Genomic DNA, 19,335 nt, shown 5'->3' on the forward strand with positions numbered 1-19,335 from the left:
TGGCTATACTTTTTGACTTTATATATTGCGTACTTATATAAAGAGACATTCAATAAAACATAGTCCTAATATCCCAGCATACAAAAACACATGATGGTACAGTCAACGATACGAACAATAGTAACAATGAATTTGCACGAATCAATCAATACCTAAAGGCATTTGATCACGATCCTATAAAGTGGATGTGCTGAACGCAAATTCTTTGGAATGTAACGATACATTATCTCATACACAGAATTCCCAGCGTTGCAACTTGTCTATGGATGCTAAAGCTTTAACTAGACTGCGTTGTCGATATAAGATCTATAATAACTATATCTTGATTTGTTAATGTTGAGCGGCAGGTTTCCAGAATATTTTTGATTATATTGATTGTTTTTAAATTTATTTCTTCTAGCCATCATGCGTATTTCTGAAACCTTAAAAGACTGGCTCTGAATTCTTTACGGCGTGTCCAAATCTAACTGACTATCTTATTAATTAAAATAATTTTGTGTTTCGATCTAGCATCTCAGATAAACGCATGTTTCAAGACGTCACATCTTATCCCTTTGTCATCTCTAATCAGCAGAACATGTCACTATAAATCATAAAAATAACCCTACTCCATTTATTTCAAATTCCCAGCTCCGTTCTAAGCTCAAAACCTTAGGAAGTGTGAAACAGCGTTTATCTCATAGAGAGGTGACGTGCGAAACAGCTATTTAGTAACAGTTATTTATTACTATTGCTTGCAACTCTACCGATCGTTTAGTTTTTAGTTTTTATCACAATTTGCTTCACTGTATTAATGGTTCGAGAGTTTTTACGAGTTTTAGTTTTAAAGTAAGTTGCTGTTTTTCTGCATCTTGGTATTTTAGTAGACATTTATTGCAACGCTAAGGCCTATCTAACTTCTGCTTCACACTTATTTCGTGATTTAACGAATGCGTGTCAAATAAGACAACAAATGTTTTAAGTGATCCAATTCTTTAACTCAAGTACCTAATCTGTAACCTAACTAACCAAAATTTTGTTTATTTTTCAGATCAATATCCAGAATAGACGCGCCACAACCTGTAAGTACTTTGCCCTAATTAATTAAAAGAGCATCATAAAAACGGTAGCCTTACGTCACTGTCGCTCAAGTGTACATTTCCCCAATTATTTTCCACGTCAAATATCATAATTATGACGTGAGCAAATTGGCTGCAGCTAAATTATAATTGGGCTCGAATTTTAATTATAAAAATGATGTATTTTAACTGTTCATTTATTTTAAAATGCGAACGAACTGAACGGTGCCCCCGTTCAGCTAATAATGTGTCAATTGGTTAATTATCAATTGAATCTTGATAGCAGTTTAAACCTTAGCAGAAATTCTGCTACATTCTGTAAATCAATCGCAGACAATATGATTCATTATTTAATCACAGATAACTTTTATATAAAACAAAAAAAAATCGTAATGTCACACGGGCTTCAATCGTAATTGAATCTCAGTTGGACATCAATCGTACGTCGCTTGAGTAAAATTTGCAGAATTGAGTCCCTGAAATGATGATTGTGTTCCCGTAATGACGACATAGACGAAGCAGTTTGCTTTATTATAATCAGACATCCCTTAGAGAATACTTTACTTTTATTGTTACAGTACCATTACCCAGATTGTATTGTTACTTGCTATTTCAGTTAGGGAAATTTTCTAGAAGCATCCTTGCAAAGTTCTGAAATAGTTTGTTGTAGAATTATAGTTCTCTTTATTGTTCGGTTTTATGGACAGCTACGATATGGTTTATGAGCATAATTCAAGTTATACACTGTAAAGATGTCATACAATGTTTATATACAGCATTATATCCTGACACAATTGTCTCTTTATGTAAAAGATATGTTTTACTTTTAGGTACTGACCGTTTTTTCAGAAAGAACATAAAAAAACATAATTTAAGTCATTGTGATTATCAATAGCTATTTTTACCTGAAAGGCTATCATAATGATAGTTAAAAGTTTCAAAATCTTTTACCGATCTTCCAGATGCAATTTTTCCAACTGTAACTAGATAAAGAAAAATACACTCCTCTGAACTTTTGCACTAGAAAATTCTTGCTCTGCAAATTGTACAGTATAATTGAACTACTTAAATTGACACGGCAAGATGTCCGCACGATACATTCTATTATTCTTTCATTTCTAAAGAAAACTTGGAAATCGTAATTAAAGAAAAACGTTTCCATCCTTAGTTTTTCTTTATTTTAAATTAGTAGGTACTCGTCGATGAAATACGAAAAAGGACGACTAGGAAAAAATGTCGATAAACTAAACTTACATTATAAGTTTTATTAATTTGTTTTTCTTCATAATCATCACATCTCGAGGACACCTGGATTTCTAGTCTGAAATCACCAATCCGCATTGATTAACGCTCAATCCTTCTACATATGAGAGGAGGCACGTGCCCAGCCGTGGGACGATTCATGCAATTTTAGCTGCAGTAACTGTATTACAAATACACTATCTACGTCTCAAAAGACTAAATAAAAGCACTGGTTTTGCCCTGCGAGTTTGTCTTAGAATTAAATTGGCCGTCATCGTTACGTCATCGTCATCAGACCCGCCTTTGTGCAGAATGTGGGCCACTCCACTTCGCCTCATCTAGTCGTGATGAATATAACGAGAAAACTTCAGTCAAAACACCTCACTAGTTTAAGCAATGATTTTTGTAAGGCTTTTTCTTTATGATATATAAAGATTAATTGAAAGTGAAACGATTAATTATGTTATCATCATCATTATTTGCAAGCCGGTAAGGAAACAGATCTTTTGAGGTAAATAAGTAGTAATATTTGGCTAATAATGTAAATAAACAAAGATAAAAAAAATCGCTAGCTTTGGTAAAATAATTATTCTGTTTTTAAGATGAATATGATTCAATTTGTCAAAATTCAAATCTTGAAAGTATGAATGGTGTATCATTTTAAAATGCAAACATTGTATGTTAAAACTGAACGCTCAAAAGTGTAAATATTCCTATTTGTATGCGTCAACTTTTGTAACACTGACTCTCAATTTGAATTTTGTTTTAATTTGTATGTATTATTTAGGGATATCCGAGTTTAGGCTTTTTGGTTAGGTATTATTTGGGTTGATATGGCAATGTTTTTCGGAGCTTTTAGGGTTCTATCTAGGCCATACATTATTGTATTGATGTCATGTTCGTTGACCAAATCTTGTTTTATTTCTGCTCAAACTGTTAATGTACTTTATGGAGGCTTTTATATATCTAACCAGGTGTTTATAGGTTGTTAATCAGCGCTCAGGTGTAACGTGGATGTAACTGCCAATACGTTGGATATATTTCTTTAGTTACCCCAAACGACCCCCGCGGGAAAACCGGGGGTTGAACACATATCTATACGTTAGATATTTGACTATAATTGGAAAATAATACTTCTACATGTAAGTACCTATGGAGTTGGTAAAAAGGCAGGTTGGTAACAAAGGTCTTTGATTGTTACTTTTATGAAAACAATGGGTAATTAATTATCTTGTTACTTATAGACACAAAGAGAAAGAAAACATTTGACGAATGAAAAAGTTCTTTGCTATTCTTTTCTGATACTGGATTTTCTACTTCCCTTAAATAAAATGCCTTCAGTAATTAAACGTTTTTCTTTTAGACATTAAGGACAATTTCAGAAAAATAAAGTTAAATTATTGATTAAAATAAAAAGGGGCAGGATGAAAAATTAGCTTAATTTTAATGTACATTTAAATGACTTGTTTCTATATAACACTGTAGTAGGTACAGACGGATACTCACATAATAAATGAAATTATCTAGGTCTATAAAAATAAATAATAAAAATGTCGTCAAGGTGTCAAAACAGTAGGAGTCTGAAACAGCACTCCATATCATATGTACTTAAACAACACAACAGGACACAGTTAAAACACATCCCACGTACAAAGTTTCACTACGCATAGTAAACGTTTAATTAACGTTAAAACGACATAAATAAATAATATTTATACAGTTGCACAGTTTAAACATTCCTTGTTTACTTCTGATTGTACGGGTGTTAATTAGTTTCGTTTCAATGTTAATATAACGTAATGGGATAATTTATCTTAGGCAACCTTAGTACTTTGTCTTTTTCCTAACCAACCATGGTAAACATTTCTTTCTACATTTTTTCTAAAACTAGTTGCTGAAACTACTACGCATTTAATAAAAAAAAAACAATCTGCGAAGAAAAAGGTTGTGGTACCTATGTAAAGTCGGCATTTTATCAAACATTTTACATTTATTTTGAATTATTTTACATTTATTTTTTATACATGGGTACATTTCCATAATTTGAAAATAAATCTTGTTTTGCTCAGTCAACATTTACGAGTCAAAATTGTTTGATGCGATATCGAAGTGAACGATAAAACAAATAAACATCGAAAAAGCTGCTACCGTCAGTATCAGGTGTTTATAAAGGTAGGTAAATAATGTGAATCAACAAAGAAACGAAATGAGAAAATCTCAACGTTTTCCTTCCCCGTAGGGTAGGCAAAGACTCCTTTTAATTTCCTCGACAAACTGAAAGCCATTTGTGACTTTGTTATTCAATATATAACTTGCATTCTATTTCTACGAAGCTAGATAAATATAACAATGGATGAATTTTCAGAACGAAAACCAACTTTGATTTTTAGGTATCGAGAATTTGCTTATTCCAACTAAAATATTATATAACTTTTTCCGCTTTTGAATACATTTTTTCCGCAATATGCGTGCCTATTGTCAAAAATAAATTCGCTTTGGAATATTTTTCTGTCAGTTTTCAACATGCACGGCATCAGCAATCAGAAAAAATACAGGTAGATAATTTTTATTTCAGGCAAGTTGAAACAGCTATTAGGTACTATTTAAATAAATTAAAAACACGAAAAAATATGTAAACAAAATTACTATTATTTACATTTAAACCAGGTTTACCCATCAAAACAGTAATATTGTTTAATTCAGTTTCAACGAAACTGCTCTTGTTTGTGAATGACGGAACATGGAAACTGTTTCAGACGTAATGAACATTGATGTCTATTCTGAATTCATTAACTGGAATATTCTAGCATTCAGATTTTAATTTCGTTTCTTTTATTTCATTTTATTTTAAATTCAAACAGGAATTATTGCATTATTTTTTTTATTTAATGTGAAAAGAATTTTCAAATAATTTTCAGCAATAAGGAAGAGGTTATTTATTTATTTAATGCTTTTTGCATATAATGTACAATGGCGCTTAACGCCTTCGGCGTTCTCTATCAGTCTACCGAACCGACTGATGAAAAAGTTATAAAACTTCTTTTCATCAGTCGTGACGTGAGTAAAGTTTACGATTTATTAAAATATAGCCTAAACATACTTATCTATATTCATATTTTTTTAGCCAATCAAATAGTAGTTAATTTATACCTGCTAAGAGTCCTATTAAACACATATTGGGCTAAAAGTACCTCTAAATGTTACTGTCAAGAATTTTACGTGCAAATGCGTTGCATTACATGTTTGAGTACTCCAGTATGCCTAATGGACTGTAAAAATGCCTTGAAAAGCTCCATATAAGATAATGGTCATTATCATGCGTGTTTCAGGGCATTTCAAAGCGTGTGTATGTATTTACCTAATATAGAAGTTCTGACGCGAAGTAAGGCTGTCTTTCTCGTTTCACATATTGCTATGTTTACATCCCATTTGATAAGGGGTGAGCATACATCTTACTAAAGTAAGATGAAAGGAACGCTAAAGCCCACCTTCCCATGAGGGCTGAACATTTCTTAGATTGTGTGTATTTCATTAATAAGAAAACTTGGTCAAGTGAGAACTATACCTTATTTAAATGATGACCTTAAATGGTGTAATGCCCATAAAAAATATGCTTTTATATAGGTAAGATCGCTAACAGAGCACTATTATGTTTACTGTAAGTTCATTTCTTCATTTTGAATTATTTCTTGTAACTCGTCACGTTATATCATACCTCTGGATATCTTGAACTGTAACACATAGTGGGTATTCGGTAGCCGAGCGGCTATTGTATTTCCTGCAGTCTACACTTTGACTGGTAGCTTTGAGAACTAAGCTAGTTTTAGGACTAGATATGTGGAGTTTCGGACTTGTGAGGGATTCTTGCTAGGATCAGTGCTGGGATTTAGACTGTGCCAAATATGCGCTTGAAGAGAACTATGTATCTGGGTTAGGTGTATCTTTATAAGGTGTTAAAAGTTTGCTAACATGTCTGTACATAATTAAAAATCAGTAACTAATAAAGAAAGTGCTATTTGGGTTCGGTAAGTGAAATAATTGGGTGACTTTCCGGTTAATATGCATGAATATACAAGTTAACTTACATAGTTTAAATTTTAAGGCACAGTCTTCTATTCGAATAAAAAAGACTGTCCTAATCAACAGTTTAATATCAAAAAGTAATATCCCTATATATAGTACATTTCACCAACCTTTTCACCAACAAAACAATGACAACCCAATATTCACCAGTAGGTACTTCAAACCTATTGTACCCAACGTTCCTCTAAGCCCCAAGCTATAAGTACATCGATGCAACGCTAAGAGCTCTCAACAGCCAAAAAGCAAAATAGTGTTCACTTCGCACTAGAATTTCGAACAAGGCCAAAGGGCCCAAAGCTTTGGCCTTCCAATTACTCCCTCAGGCCTAATTAGGAGCACGTGGAGAGGGTAACACCGGAGTGTTGCCAAGATTAAATGAGGCGAAAATGCTGAGAAACTTCTTGGAGGTTTATTTAAAAAATATTGTCCTCCGAGGTGTTTTTTACGAGCTTTTGCATTTGTGTATACTGTTAGTGTATTTAACAGATAGGATTAAAAAACCGGCCAAGTGCGAGTTGGACTCGCGCACGAAGGGTTCCGTACTATTATTTATTAAACGTTCCATAATTGTAATACATAATATTTATTTTACGGATATGTTTATATGTAAAAATCTACAATTCAACTGCATTCCGGTACCAAAGTTTATTAAAGAATTTCAGTGTTTTTACTTTGTTATTATGTAAATCTTGTTGAAATATTAACGTCTTTATATTTTAAGGCGAGCGGCGTTGCATCAAGATACCGCACTATCTCACTGTCCTACGGAAGCTAGTGCTGACAGTCTTGAATAATACATACACTACTTCATTTTATGAGATAACTAGCTAAGACTGTCTTAACCGCAGGATTTGAAAACTGACAATGTTGCAAATATTTTGCGTAAGGAAATATATACAAAAAAAAGTTTCGCGTCAGTATAATAATTATGTAATTTTTCAAATATTTTAATTGAAGAGTCTTTAGTTCTTTTAAATCCATTATTATACTGCTACTTTCTTAGATTCATCTATTGACTTAATTTGACGAAATAATCTCTAAATATCTGCAGAGACAAACAGCAAACAACGGAAGACTAAGTAGTCTTCAAAAACCTGTAAATCATAAACGAGACACACCACTTTATTACTATGAAATATTACCCTATAAAGTAAACCTTATTCCCTTAATTCGCACTTAATCTACTTTACATCTTCATCTAAAAATAAATAAAGCCGGCTTCTATTTAATTACCGGTTAATCTGAGCTAAAACGAAGTTAACTAGCAAGGGCGAACGGATATGACCAATAAAAATTCTATATCTTCGATAAGATCGCTTCGAGGCAATTTTCCGACGTTTCCATTACCCCATTAGGTTGGGCGCACGCTATCGACGCGTACCTGCGGATGTGCGACCGCAAACTGTCGTCATTAGTCGTAATGAGCGACTGTCCTGTCGCGATTTAGGGTTTGAATACCGATGCTGTGGTTTACGCGGCTGTTATTAGGCTTTTAAAAAATGTTTGTGGTTGGAATTTGTTAGTAAATATAATATTTTAAAGAACATCGGAAAACATGCCCTTCGGTAAACAGAAAATATTATACTAGCAAAGTGTATTATGATAGTGTTTTCCATTTCGTATTTCTGTATCAATATATTTTCTGTGAAATAACATACCAAAAACTACAACTGTATTTTACCTTACGACATCCTAAGACAACATTCAACCCAAAAAGTAAGCCTACCAAAACACCAAAAAAAAGTTCTCATAGTCGGTCGCAAAACCGCAAGCGTGCTCTTAAACCTATCTCCGTGACACCTACGACTTACCGACGAGACGTCGACGACTTGAGTGCGGAGTGTGAGAAGCAATTTTCCGTTACTTTACGCCAAGATATGACTGTGACCGCGCGTGAAATGAGACATCCGAGGGCCGCTAGAGTGGCTAGATTGCTTTGCCCTAATGTGGGTAAACGTGGCCTCTAGTGGGAACTGGGTTAAAATAAATAGACAGCCTAAATGTTCGTTTTGGGGTATTTATACGGTCTTATATAGCAGGGTTGAAAATGTTGGCCATATGGTGTGCGTAACATCGGAATATTGCTTTGAAAGTTCAATGATACATTCATATTATATTGATTAATACCTAGATATTTACTTAAGGAAAAAAGTATCGAAATTGTCTGAGATTGAGCATCTTTCGAGATGATGGCACGTTACGACTTAACCTTTCAGAGAAATAGAAGCTACCATATCATCTCCCATTAAAACTGACACTTCTCTAGAATTTTCTAAGAACCAAACATAACAAACACCTCTCAAGCCAAGGAACGTGCAAATAAATCCCTCGCATTCACAAACAATTGCTTTAAAACCAGAGCAAAACTTTCTAGAACTTTTCAGAATGTTAACCTAAATAACGTCGGTGCAGACACGATCCGTCCTACGGAGCAATTATTCGGAAAGTGTAGTTATTCTTTGTACATTTCGTAGGACAATCAGATAAATGGAACGTAAATCGAATCATTCGACGCTAAGTGATTGTTATAAATGTATGGAGCTTAGGTACTGAGATGTACGACTGAATTAAGGTTCTTACTTAGATGTACGAGCTTGTAAAATGTTAATGATTGTGAAGATGAAAATCTATCTCTTTCTTATATGGCTCAATTTGAGCTTTTTCTATAGATATATATATAGAGATCGATGTGTTAGGGCTTAGCACATAGCTAATTATTACCAAAACTTTATAAATTGAAAAGTCACAAGGTTCTGCGGAAATTCATCCCATTAACAGCAACCATTTTAAAACTCTAAATTTTCCAGTACTTTCCCTGTTGCAAGTGCATTGTACAACAATCTTTATGCAGTTATAAACATGCATGTAACACATATCACCCCGTATCATCCCATATCACCCCGTATTGTTCCGTATCACCCGTATCATGTCACATGCATTTTATATAAAAGCGATAAACAACGGTTTGTTTTCAAGCAGTTTGTGCAAACAGCCGTAATAATACGAATGGGGTCGCCTGAAATTGTACTGAATAATTTGTGGATTTGTCGATAAATATATATTTTGTTTTTCTGTGAGTTTAATGAAGTACACAGAGGTATAATAATGGTTTATTATTTTGAACGTCCGAATTTTATTGTGACTGGGAAATGCTTCGAGCGCTCAGATAAAGCATCCCTCCATAATAAAAAGAAATCGGAGAAGTATTTACTTCCTGAGATTAGGCTTAGTAAGCGAACAAATTCTTCAGCCTTAAAAGATAGGCATATTAAAAATACCCAAAGTTTATTTCTGTCTCTCTGAGTATGTATCGATTTCAGAATACATATTAAATTTCAGAGCGAGAGCCTTTTTATTTTACCTTACCGTCATAAATATCGAAATGATTAAGTATGAAGCTCTCAAATTCGTGTAGGTCAGAGGTGAATGAACTTAGATATTCTGCTTACGCATTTTATGTTAATTTATCTTCCACTAATTCTCTTTTTTCCGCTATATTTGTGTTGTCAATATTTCGTGTTTGGGTGGTCAGAAAAGCCCACGCTCCGGCCTTGTTTACTGTGCTTAATGCTAGTGAACCAATTTTGTTAGTGTTTTATTTGTGGCAATAGTAAAAGGTCAGATAAGGTAATAGAGTGAGTTTTTCATAAAATTACTTTTACTGAATAATTTTTAAAATTGTATCTTATGTGTACAATTTTAGAAGCTTAGTAGAGTTAGCTAATTGATTAATCGCAACTCAAACACATATTATCATCCTATACTCTACATACCTACTATCTATGTATCCTTCTCAGGTGAAATTGGAAAACCTGTAATGCAATTGCATACGAATTTTTAACACCTTACACACCACACACACTACTAAACTTTCTGCTACAAACCTCAGAGAAACGTACATTTACGATCGTTCGAACATTCTACCAACATTTCTATGTCCTACAGAATTAACATAGAGACACTATTGTACTATCACAATGCCATAATGTATTCATTATTAATGAAATGTAGGCCGATTCTCTGTGGAAGCAGCTCCCTTTGAATCAGATGAAAAGGAAGAGAAATCGGGTTAGACGTGCGCCGGGCTACAATGACGAAGTCGATACTGGACTCGGACGTAGTATAAAATGTAGAATTATACCAAGTTGCACCTCTTGAGGAATTTGGAGGAAAGATGTGCCAAGTTGTTTGACTTAAATACATGCTAACGCTTCTTAATCAATAATGCTAATCAATAATATAATTATGTATTTAAAAACACACCCTTTAGTGTAAAAATATATCTTAATAGGCGTTTGAAGAGGCGTATTATCTATCATAAAATTGTCAACAATATGGTCATTGAATCCATGCGATCCTGATTCCATAGACTCTTCATAATGCTATCCTAGTCCTTGACCACATTTCTATTTACTTTCCAAGCTTAGAAACCAACACTTGGCGCCAAAAGAAAACTATATCGCCTATTCATTAAAAATAAAATTCTAGAATTCACCGCGAGGCTAGTTCCTCGTTAGTAAGCTGGCATGTAGCGGTGCAACCTCGAGAATTCCTAGGCTTTACACTAAGTAAGCCATCTATAAATGAATGCAGCCTTATACAGTGAAAAGAGTAATAAACGTTGTACCACTAGCCTTCTTCATGAAAACCTGTCAGTCATTTGTTTTACAGTTATGAATTAAGTTTGTAAGCGACACTCATCCGTGAATCTTTTCTGGCTTTTCAAGATGGCCATAAGTGTTGGACATAAAAGTCTTTAGAGGTTGTAATAGGTTTTGCTTCAGGTAAGGTTTATGGAATTTCATACATCCGTCGGTAGAAACTTAAATGTTTCTGAATACTCAGTACTTAGAAATACATATAAGTCTAGTGGCTACCAATGACCAGCTTATGTCGTATGAAGCGAAAGAAGCGGCTATTGTCATAAAAAACAGCTACGAAAACATATGTAAAATTTTCTTAAAATAATGGAAACGAACCTTGGCATGACGTTATAAATGCATTAAATAATAAGAAGAATGTTTACATACACCGAATATTTATATAAACATCAGCGGATAATAAATAATAAAGAATTTAATTCATTCATTTCGTATTCATCATGCGGTCGCAGGTCTGTCAGCGCTCTCGTTGCAAACACATCGTATTGACGTGTTTACAACCAATTACGTTTGTTTTATTTAAACAACCGTAGGTAATATAGATATTGGCCTCATTTCTCCCTTTTGTTCTCACATTGTAGGACACGAATTAACTATCCCATATTTTCACTATACTTAAAGCTTAATCGAGAAATAATAAATGAAATTGCCTCAATTACTTTGATGTTCACTTACGTTATTGTACAAGAGATAGGTATCCAACGGCTGTTTTGTTTTATTATGATTAATGAGTGACAGTTTCGTGCCGGCGATGGATTAGTTCCCGGATAAATTTTCTCAACAATTTATTATAATTTGCAAATAAAAGTTACATAGATAGGGCTGTATGATCAAAGTATGTATATGAAAAGGGTTTTGAGAAATCGGATTATATGTTTTAGTGTCGTGACAATAGAGGTTGAAGGTGTAGGTAAGATGTATAACCTATTTGACGATCAGAAAAATATGGACCGATAAAGGGGGATAAAAAAGATAAATCGTAGAATGGTTACTGACAAAAAAGTAAGTAAAGAAAATCAGCCATATTGGGACAACGGGCCATACCAAGTAGGCGATTTGTATCGTTAATACAATTCTTAAGCTAGGCAATACAATATCTAACCAAGAATCTTTCAATTCATTACCTAACTTAGTTGAGCAACCCACAAATACTCATACACAGAATAAGTTATAGATCGACGATAGGATAGCACAGTATAACCCTATTTATTACCCAAAGTGGCTATTTCGTGGGACGGTAGCAAATATCCCAGAAGCTAGTTAAATCTGGTTCAAACTAGATTAGGTACGGACGCTCAGACATAATATGTGAGTATAGGATTAGATGAGCATCTGTGTAGTGGCTGATAATTGTTATATATGTATGTGTAGGTACGTAATATATGCTTGTGAATGGTAGTAACTTGATATAATTATTGTATGTTTGAGCGTTTTGTGGTAACATTTATTTTGAGTACTATTCTTACCTTGTTATTTAGTTTGTAGTTATGTAGCACTTTAAAAGATTTTTTTATGGCCGTGTGTATTTTGTATGTGGTCTCATGTTGGTTTCCAGCAGCTTTCGGCCTAGTTTAAAAACAACTAGCTTTAACCTTATTTTTAGTTATCATAGAGAATCTGGAATTCATTAAATGTCTTTTTGGCATTCATCATTTAATAAAAAGTAAGTAGGTATAAAATACTCATGTCCTTTAAAAGTCAATAACAAAAAAAGAATCAGTCTACGACCTAACTTCTAAAACAACAGACTAACTTCCAAACTAAAAAATAAGCTTTACGAAGGTTTACCAGCATATTTCTTGGACCCCCAGTTTATAGTTAGCGACAGTTGCACCGGAGATTGCACCGTCGGACGTCGCCGCGGCGTTCGTTAGCGAATCTGTAGTTTACACAACTATCTGCTAAATGTATCGATTTTAAGTCTGATTGAAAGTTCAGCTAAGATGAACAATGTTTCTATTTCTTGTAGTTGAAAGATTTTGGTAAATTATTTGAAGTTTTACCAAGTTGGTTGTTAACAGAATTTTTCCGAAAAATTACGTCAGCCGAATAAAATTCAAATTAAATGTCTAGTTTAAAGCATATACGAGGACCATTATACAAAACATACTGTTAGTCTAGAAATAACGAACATAAAATGAGGACTGGGTTTGTTGAAAAATATTTTTACAATTAAATCTTTAGTATCATTTTTAAGAAAAATCTGAACACAACATAAAACTAGCCTAACCAATTCACTGTCTACGATGCAGACACAATAATTAAATAATCGGTGTGTATCACATATGACTCATGGCACAGAAAACTTATAAAAATGAGCTCGCTTTTCCATGATTTTCTGTCAATTTTCCAAGGTAAAATCGGACAGTTCACTAGTGTAACATTATTGAATCTTCTATTTAAGTTCACTCACAGTAAAACGTAGAAGCCAGTCAATTCCGCCCCACTTCCCGACACCCGATCGACTTGATTTCTTTATGAATGGAACAAAGAAATTCACAATGAACGAATAAAATAAGAGATATTTCTGTTTGATATCGGACTGTGACTTTGAGCAAATGAACTAGGTATAATGTTATTAATAGGTATAAGAAAAGAACAAATCAACGTAATCAATTATATTATTATTGGAGGTAGCCATATGACACTACACTAAGTCATTTTTCATCTTACAATATTACTGTTATCAACATTTACATCCCCTGCCCTTATTCCAATTTACACAACACACTCCATGTCTTCTTCTTCCATATATTTTTTATTATTTTATAATAGTTAGCCACTAAAATCGTGAATACTTTTGCCCCTTTCATAGCAGAACATATTAAACTTAAGTCTAATTAATTAAACCCAATACCAACACGTACTGAGTCGATAACCCCTGAAGCCTAGCACAAACTTTAACACATAAGTATACATTTAGTAGGAACAGGTTTATAACTGCACGGCAGATGAGAAAGATAATTTATCTACAGCCGACAGGACCGCGGAACGAATTCACGACGCTTATGATTCCAGATACAGATTACACGATCATTTTAGAGATGTATCACTTCCTTGTAGCTGGCTTCCAACATTGTTTCATTGCTATTTTGCAGCGTAAATTTTCGTAATAATGATTTTGTAGGAAGCTTGAATGTAAATTCTGAGGCATGTGTGTGTTTAACGATCTGCGCTATTCAGTTGTTTTATAAGTTTATACTTAGTAAGATACGATACGCTGGATGCAGGTCGCTTCCAACAGGTATCTGTGGAGATCAAAGGGGGAGGCCTATGTTCAGCAGTGGACGTTCTATGGCTGAGATGATGATGATGATGATGATGAAGATACGATATGATGCAACATTTTAAATAAGTAGAATGATTTTTCAAAGTGGATTGATGTTAATTTTGTGAATTTGAGCTAAAGACTGTCCCAAAACGAGATACAAATACTTATTTTAAAGGTGTAATATTTTCTCCACGATAATGTCTGTTAGGACCAGTTCTCAAAAAAACCCTACAGCAAATCTGTTAAGGATTGATCAAGTTGATCGAAAGATGTTAATAAGAAGTGGAAAAAATTGGTGACGTCAATATTTTAATTTTGTTTCAATCCCAATATAAACAGTTAGCCAACGTATCCAGACTCTGTCCACATGACCGAAGTGTGGTTTTAACTTCCGTATCCAATGAACCTTAGTATAATTAGCCATGATTATATCTCACGGTCGCTTCCCCGAGGGCTAATCGACGCGCTGATAGCCTTTAATATGCTTATAAACATATGGATGTGTGTGAAGATAATTTTGTTTACGGCTGTGGACGTTGGAGAAGATAGTGTGGTTCGGTTTTTAATAGAAATGTCTTAATTAATATAATGACTTAATTTTTACTTGATACAGTTTCGTGTTACTCGTATACTTAAAGACTTCGATCATTTTTTTGTAAAAATCTCTTTAAAGCTTTTACTACTATATGATTTCTATACCTATATTTATATTAAAGGCATACACTGACAATATTTCAAGTAGTTTATTATTTAGCGCACATAATCACAAATTTATAGATTACATGTAGAGACGGAATCAAAATATTTTGATATTAAAATAAAGCTGAAAACCAAAAAAGTAGAAACGTACTTTAAAAGATAAATGTAAAATTGTGATTTAAATTATGTTTTATTGAACTAAATGAACTTTTCATAAGAATAACACCTACTTTTATGAAGTTTTTTGTTGGTGCTATGTTGGTACTGACGGCACTAAAAGTGTATTCAAATGGTGTTTGAAAGCTATCAAAGTTTTTTGAATACAAAGTGCCTTTTTAAAAGATAATCCCAGGGGAAGGGTTGATACGTTGTTCTGAGCCATAATATCAATGCTTGTAATATATTTTTATAATTTGTAATTATTTAATATATTTTTTGTAGTATTAGGTACTATAGTAGGATATCACTAGGTACTTAGTAGGCATATGAAATGTGGAAAAAAGACGCTCTTGTTAAAAAAGCAATATAGCTATAATTTGCAAACGGAAAAGAAGCTCATAAACCTAGCTAGAACGTTGATCTACCGTATATATGTGGCTAATTATCGAACGATAGAAAATCGATTCCATCTCACGTATATCTGTGCTCTAACATTATTTACTTACTTATAGCCTTTCATCTTTCTCCATCGGTCGCTGTTTGTGGCTATTTTTTGAGGAAGCTCTGATATACAACGGGTTAATTAATACTTTTAAAAGTTGTATATTAGAAAGAAAACAAATGTCTTCTCTTTAATTGGCAGCTCAATTTTACAAATAACTTAAGTATTAAAAAAGTTCAAAACAAAGTTTCTAAACAGAATACAGCTTCAGTCATTTCAGTCAATCGTTATATTTACTGTACAAAAGTTTCCTTTCAATATTGATACCGCAAAGTCCGACAATTGACAGTCGTGACCTAAAAACTGAGAAGTTAAATTGACAAGTAGAGTGAGGGCTTTGATTTTAACGTTTTATATTTATCCTACCTGGTTCATCTTTTGTTAAATGAATCTATGTATATACAATTAATAATCGTTCACGCGTGAATGGCTGAAAATTAGAGGGGATGTAGTCTAGACAAGGGAAAAGGACATAGGACAGTTTTTGGCTACTAGAAGCAGTATTATAAAACTTAAAAGTCATGTTATTTTTACCCCTTCATTATAGCAATATCGATGCAAAAAACCTGAGAACACGTTCTCAACTTTGAATTTATATAGTTAGATAAATAGATCAGATGTACCATTAAACTTAATAAAATTGTATTTTGTACTTAAAAGCACTTTCAAGCAATGTAAATTCCTCACAATAATTTCCACATAAATCTCTTCATTTTCGAGTCAGACAACACTGGAGCTCTTCACAGTGACTACTAATATTTCAATCCTCGAAACAGCGTTGGATTCCCGCCAAAACGCGACGTCATAATGGCGGCTCTTGTATTAGTAACATGTTTTAGTAACGAGTATCGTCGAGTTACTAAAGTACCTTTTAGTGTGGAGCTCTAAGAGTATATACTGCAGACTTTTAGTCGGCCGATACTTTCTTTGGGCTTAGAAATCAGTATGAAGATGTATGATAGTACGCGCATTACAAAGATCAGATATTTAGCCGGTATCAGACCGATTGAAAACTTTGATTGGAATCAAGATTTCTTTTTGCTTTGCTTTTTTATTCTAACGCTCCCCGCTTAACAGGCCTGCTGGAAGAGGTTTCTTATGAAATAACCTGTGCCTTTGCACTGGTTGGTCCTATTTTTCTTCTTGTCCGAGTGTGTAACTGTGTATATAAATTGTTAAATGGTTAATATAACTGTCGGTCTACTATTTAGTTTACAGTGTGCGGACTTTAGTGTGGAGCACTAAAAGCCTTTTCGTCTAGCATGACGGTTTGTCTCAACGTACTGAAATTTGGACTTGAGTGTACCTCGGTGTAAGACACTTATGAGAGCGACTGTACCATCTCAGTATTCGAGTGGTGTCACGAGGAAATTGTTTGTCTTGTGAATATGTACAATTGTATATGTCATGCAGGGATGAGAGGTAGTTTTGTAAATGGCTTTCAAGCACCACGTTCTTATTGACGTTATGTTTGACAAACTAATGTTTGTTAAAATATACTTTCCTTTCAAACCAATCGGGGGACACAATGGGAGGGATTTTTCCTTCGCAATATTATTATAGCGATGATTATTGTAAGTTTCACATTCTGATTCCAGAGGAGAACTTGGGAAAACCGTGTATGTGTATTTTTTCTAATGAATCCCATATATATAAGCAGACAAGGTTTTTTCTCAATAATATACCTACATGTGAAAAATGTTTGATTATTTAAAGAACTGGTAGTATGAGACAGCGGTTTGTGGCAACCCGCCCTTTCCTTGTAACTCTTGCTAAGTTATATTGGAATTCTTTGGGATACCTACGGAGAATCGTAGTTCGTAGTTATCAAAGAAACACGTATTTTAGTGTAACCTACAATTAAAGTTTTCTACAAAATTACACAGATTGCAATAAAAATTGTGTATTTCAAAGCAAAGGCCTTTTAATATTTTTTGATTTTACATAAGGTATTTTATTTGACATTATGTGAATTTGTGATTAATTTTAAAAGGTATACATATACTCTCAACTACTGCATTTTAATTCAAGTTAATTTTTCTAGCTATCTAAATAAGTTATTTAAAATTTAAAACATAGTCGCATAAGTAAAAAGCTATCACATTACCTCTGGTCAATAAACCCATTGTGACACCAAGTACAAAACAAACTTTCTTACATCGGAAATGCGCGAATGAGTCACCAGTGAAATCGCCACTGCATGTCAAGAATGACCAAAACAAATGTCCATATGACAGTGACGTCACAAATGCGTAGTCACTCCGGTATGTGTTGGTGATCGACCTATTCCCTTTCTGCTGTATAACCGGAATCAGATGTGACAAATGGTAGAAAGAGGATAGGCTTAGTATGCCTCTGGGTTATTGATGTTATTTTCTTAATATTGAAAGTCGATATGGTTAGAAAGAATGTTACCTGTGAGATGACGACAGATCGAAGAGCACAGAAGGAACAAACATGCTGCGGCAACCGCAAAAAAATTGGGATAGGGGCGGGAGGATGATGATGCGAGTAAAAGAAAAGTGAACTAAAACATATGTAGATATTATAGGTACTTAGATTTTTATGTAATTACGTAATTATACTGGACGGAAACAGGAAAAAATGTTTTAGGTACAATTTGTTTGTAACAAGTTTTCAGCTGAACCAAACAATTTTGTATTTAAACAGCCAAAACACGTCGCAAAATTATAATCCTAAGTTCAGAATGCAAATAAGATAATTCCAGCAAAGTTGGTGCAGACGGAAATTTAAATAATTATCAAAGTAAGTTTGAAGGTCCTTGAATTTTAGGGTTGAACTGTTTAATAATACAATGAGCTTGCTTAAAGCGGCAAAACTTTACGGTGCGTTATATTTGGTAAAGTAGTATAAGTACTGGTGTAGAAAATTGTGTGTTTAAAGTCCAATGTAAGCACTCCAAAATGTTAGCACTGTACCGTCCAAATAGTTACTCTGCTAATTTAAACGAGGCTTCAAACTGTGCTAGTAATTTTTCCCGGTAGGAACTACCACTCCTATTTAAATAATCGCCTGGCTAGTTGTGTAAACTAGCCCTTGCAGGAAAGTTAATTAAAGTTAGCGTTAATGTAATTTACTTATCGACATTGGTGAGCTATAAAAATAAATTATTTATATTGTTGTTGCAGCTTCGGTTACTGTTTATATGGGTCGGCGAAACTTTGACCCAATAAGTTAGTAGGATATATTATTATCTGGTTCTGAATTAATTGGCCGTATTGTGTATTGGCTTAGTGGTGTGGTGTTTCGATTGGAATAATGTAGATTACTATCAGTGTGAAGCTTAGTTTTGTTCATTAATGAGTATCTTACTGTGGAACTTATTACTTGTAACGAAATAATATTATGTTGGTCAAAGAAAAATCAAACACTGAAGTAGAATCCTCTACAAAGATGTTTATTTAAATAAAGGGAGAGAGCTTTTTAATACCTAACAATGACTAACATTTTCAAAAAAAGTGACTTAACTTCTACATGCCCCAATTCGTTTCTACCAAAATTACCCAAAGCTATCTTATAATCTCTCGTAACGGAATAGCTCAGTAATTCGCCAATCGTGACCACAGTCATGCTCAAAGCCAAGCTTATACATTTTAGAACGATTCGTAGGTAATTATGACGTTTTTTCGCAAACAAATA

The 19,335-nt window shown here is 33.7% G+C and overlaps 1 protein-coding gene across 1 annotated transcript in view; it reads left to right on the forward strand.

Moving 5' to 3' along the window:
* LOC110373011 (uncharacterized protein) overlaps nt 1-19,335 on the forward strand; it is a 58,685-nt gene that overhangs the window by 23,697 nt on the left and 15,653 nt on the right. Inside the window, exon 2 of the mRNA XM_064035492.1 lies at nt 1,031-1,061. The gene's annotated coding sequence lies outside the window, so the exon portion shown is untranslated. The remainder of the gene's footprint in view (nt 1-1,030; nt 1,062-19,335) is intronic.

The sequence above is a fragment of the Helicoverpa armigera genome, chromosome 7 (assembly GCF_030705265.1).
Source record: "Helicoverpa armigera isolate CAAS_96S chromosome 7, ASM3070526v1, whole genome shotgun sequence".
Lineage (NCBI taxonomy): Eukaryota > Metazoa > Arthropoda > Insecta > Lepidoptera > Noctuidae > Helicoverpa > Helicoverpa armigera.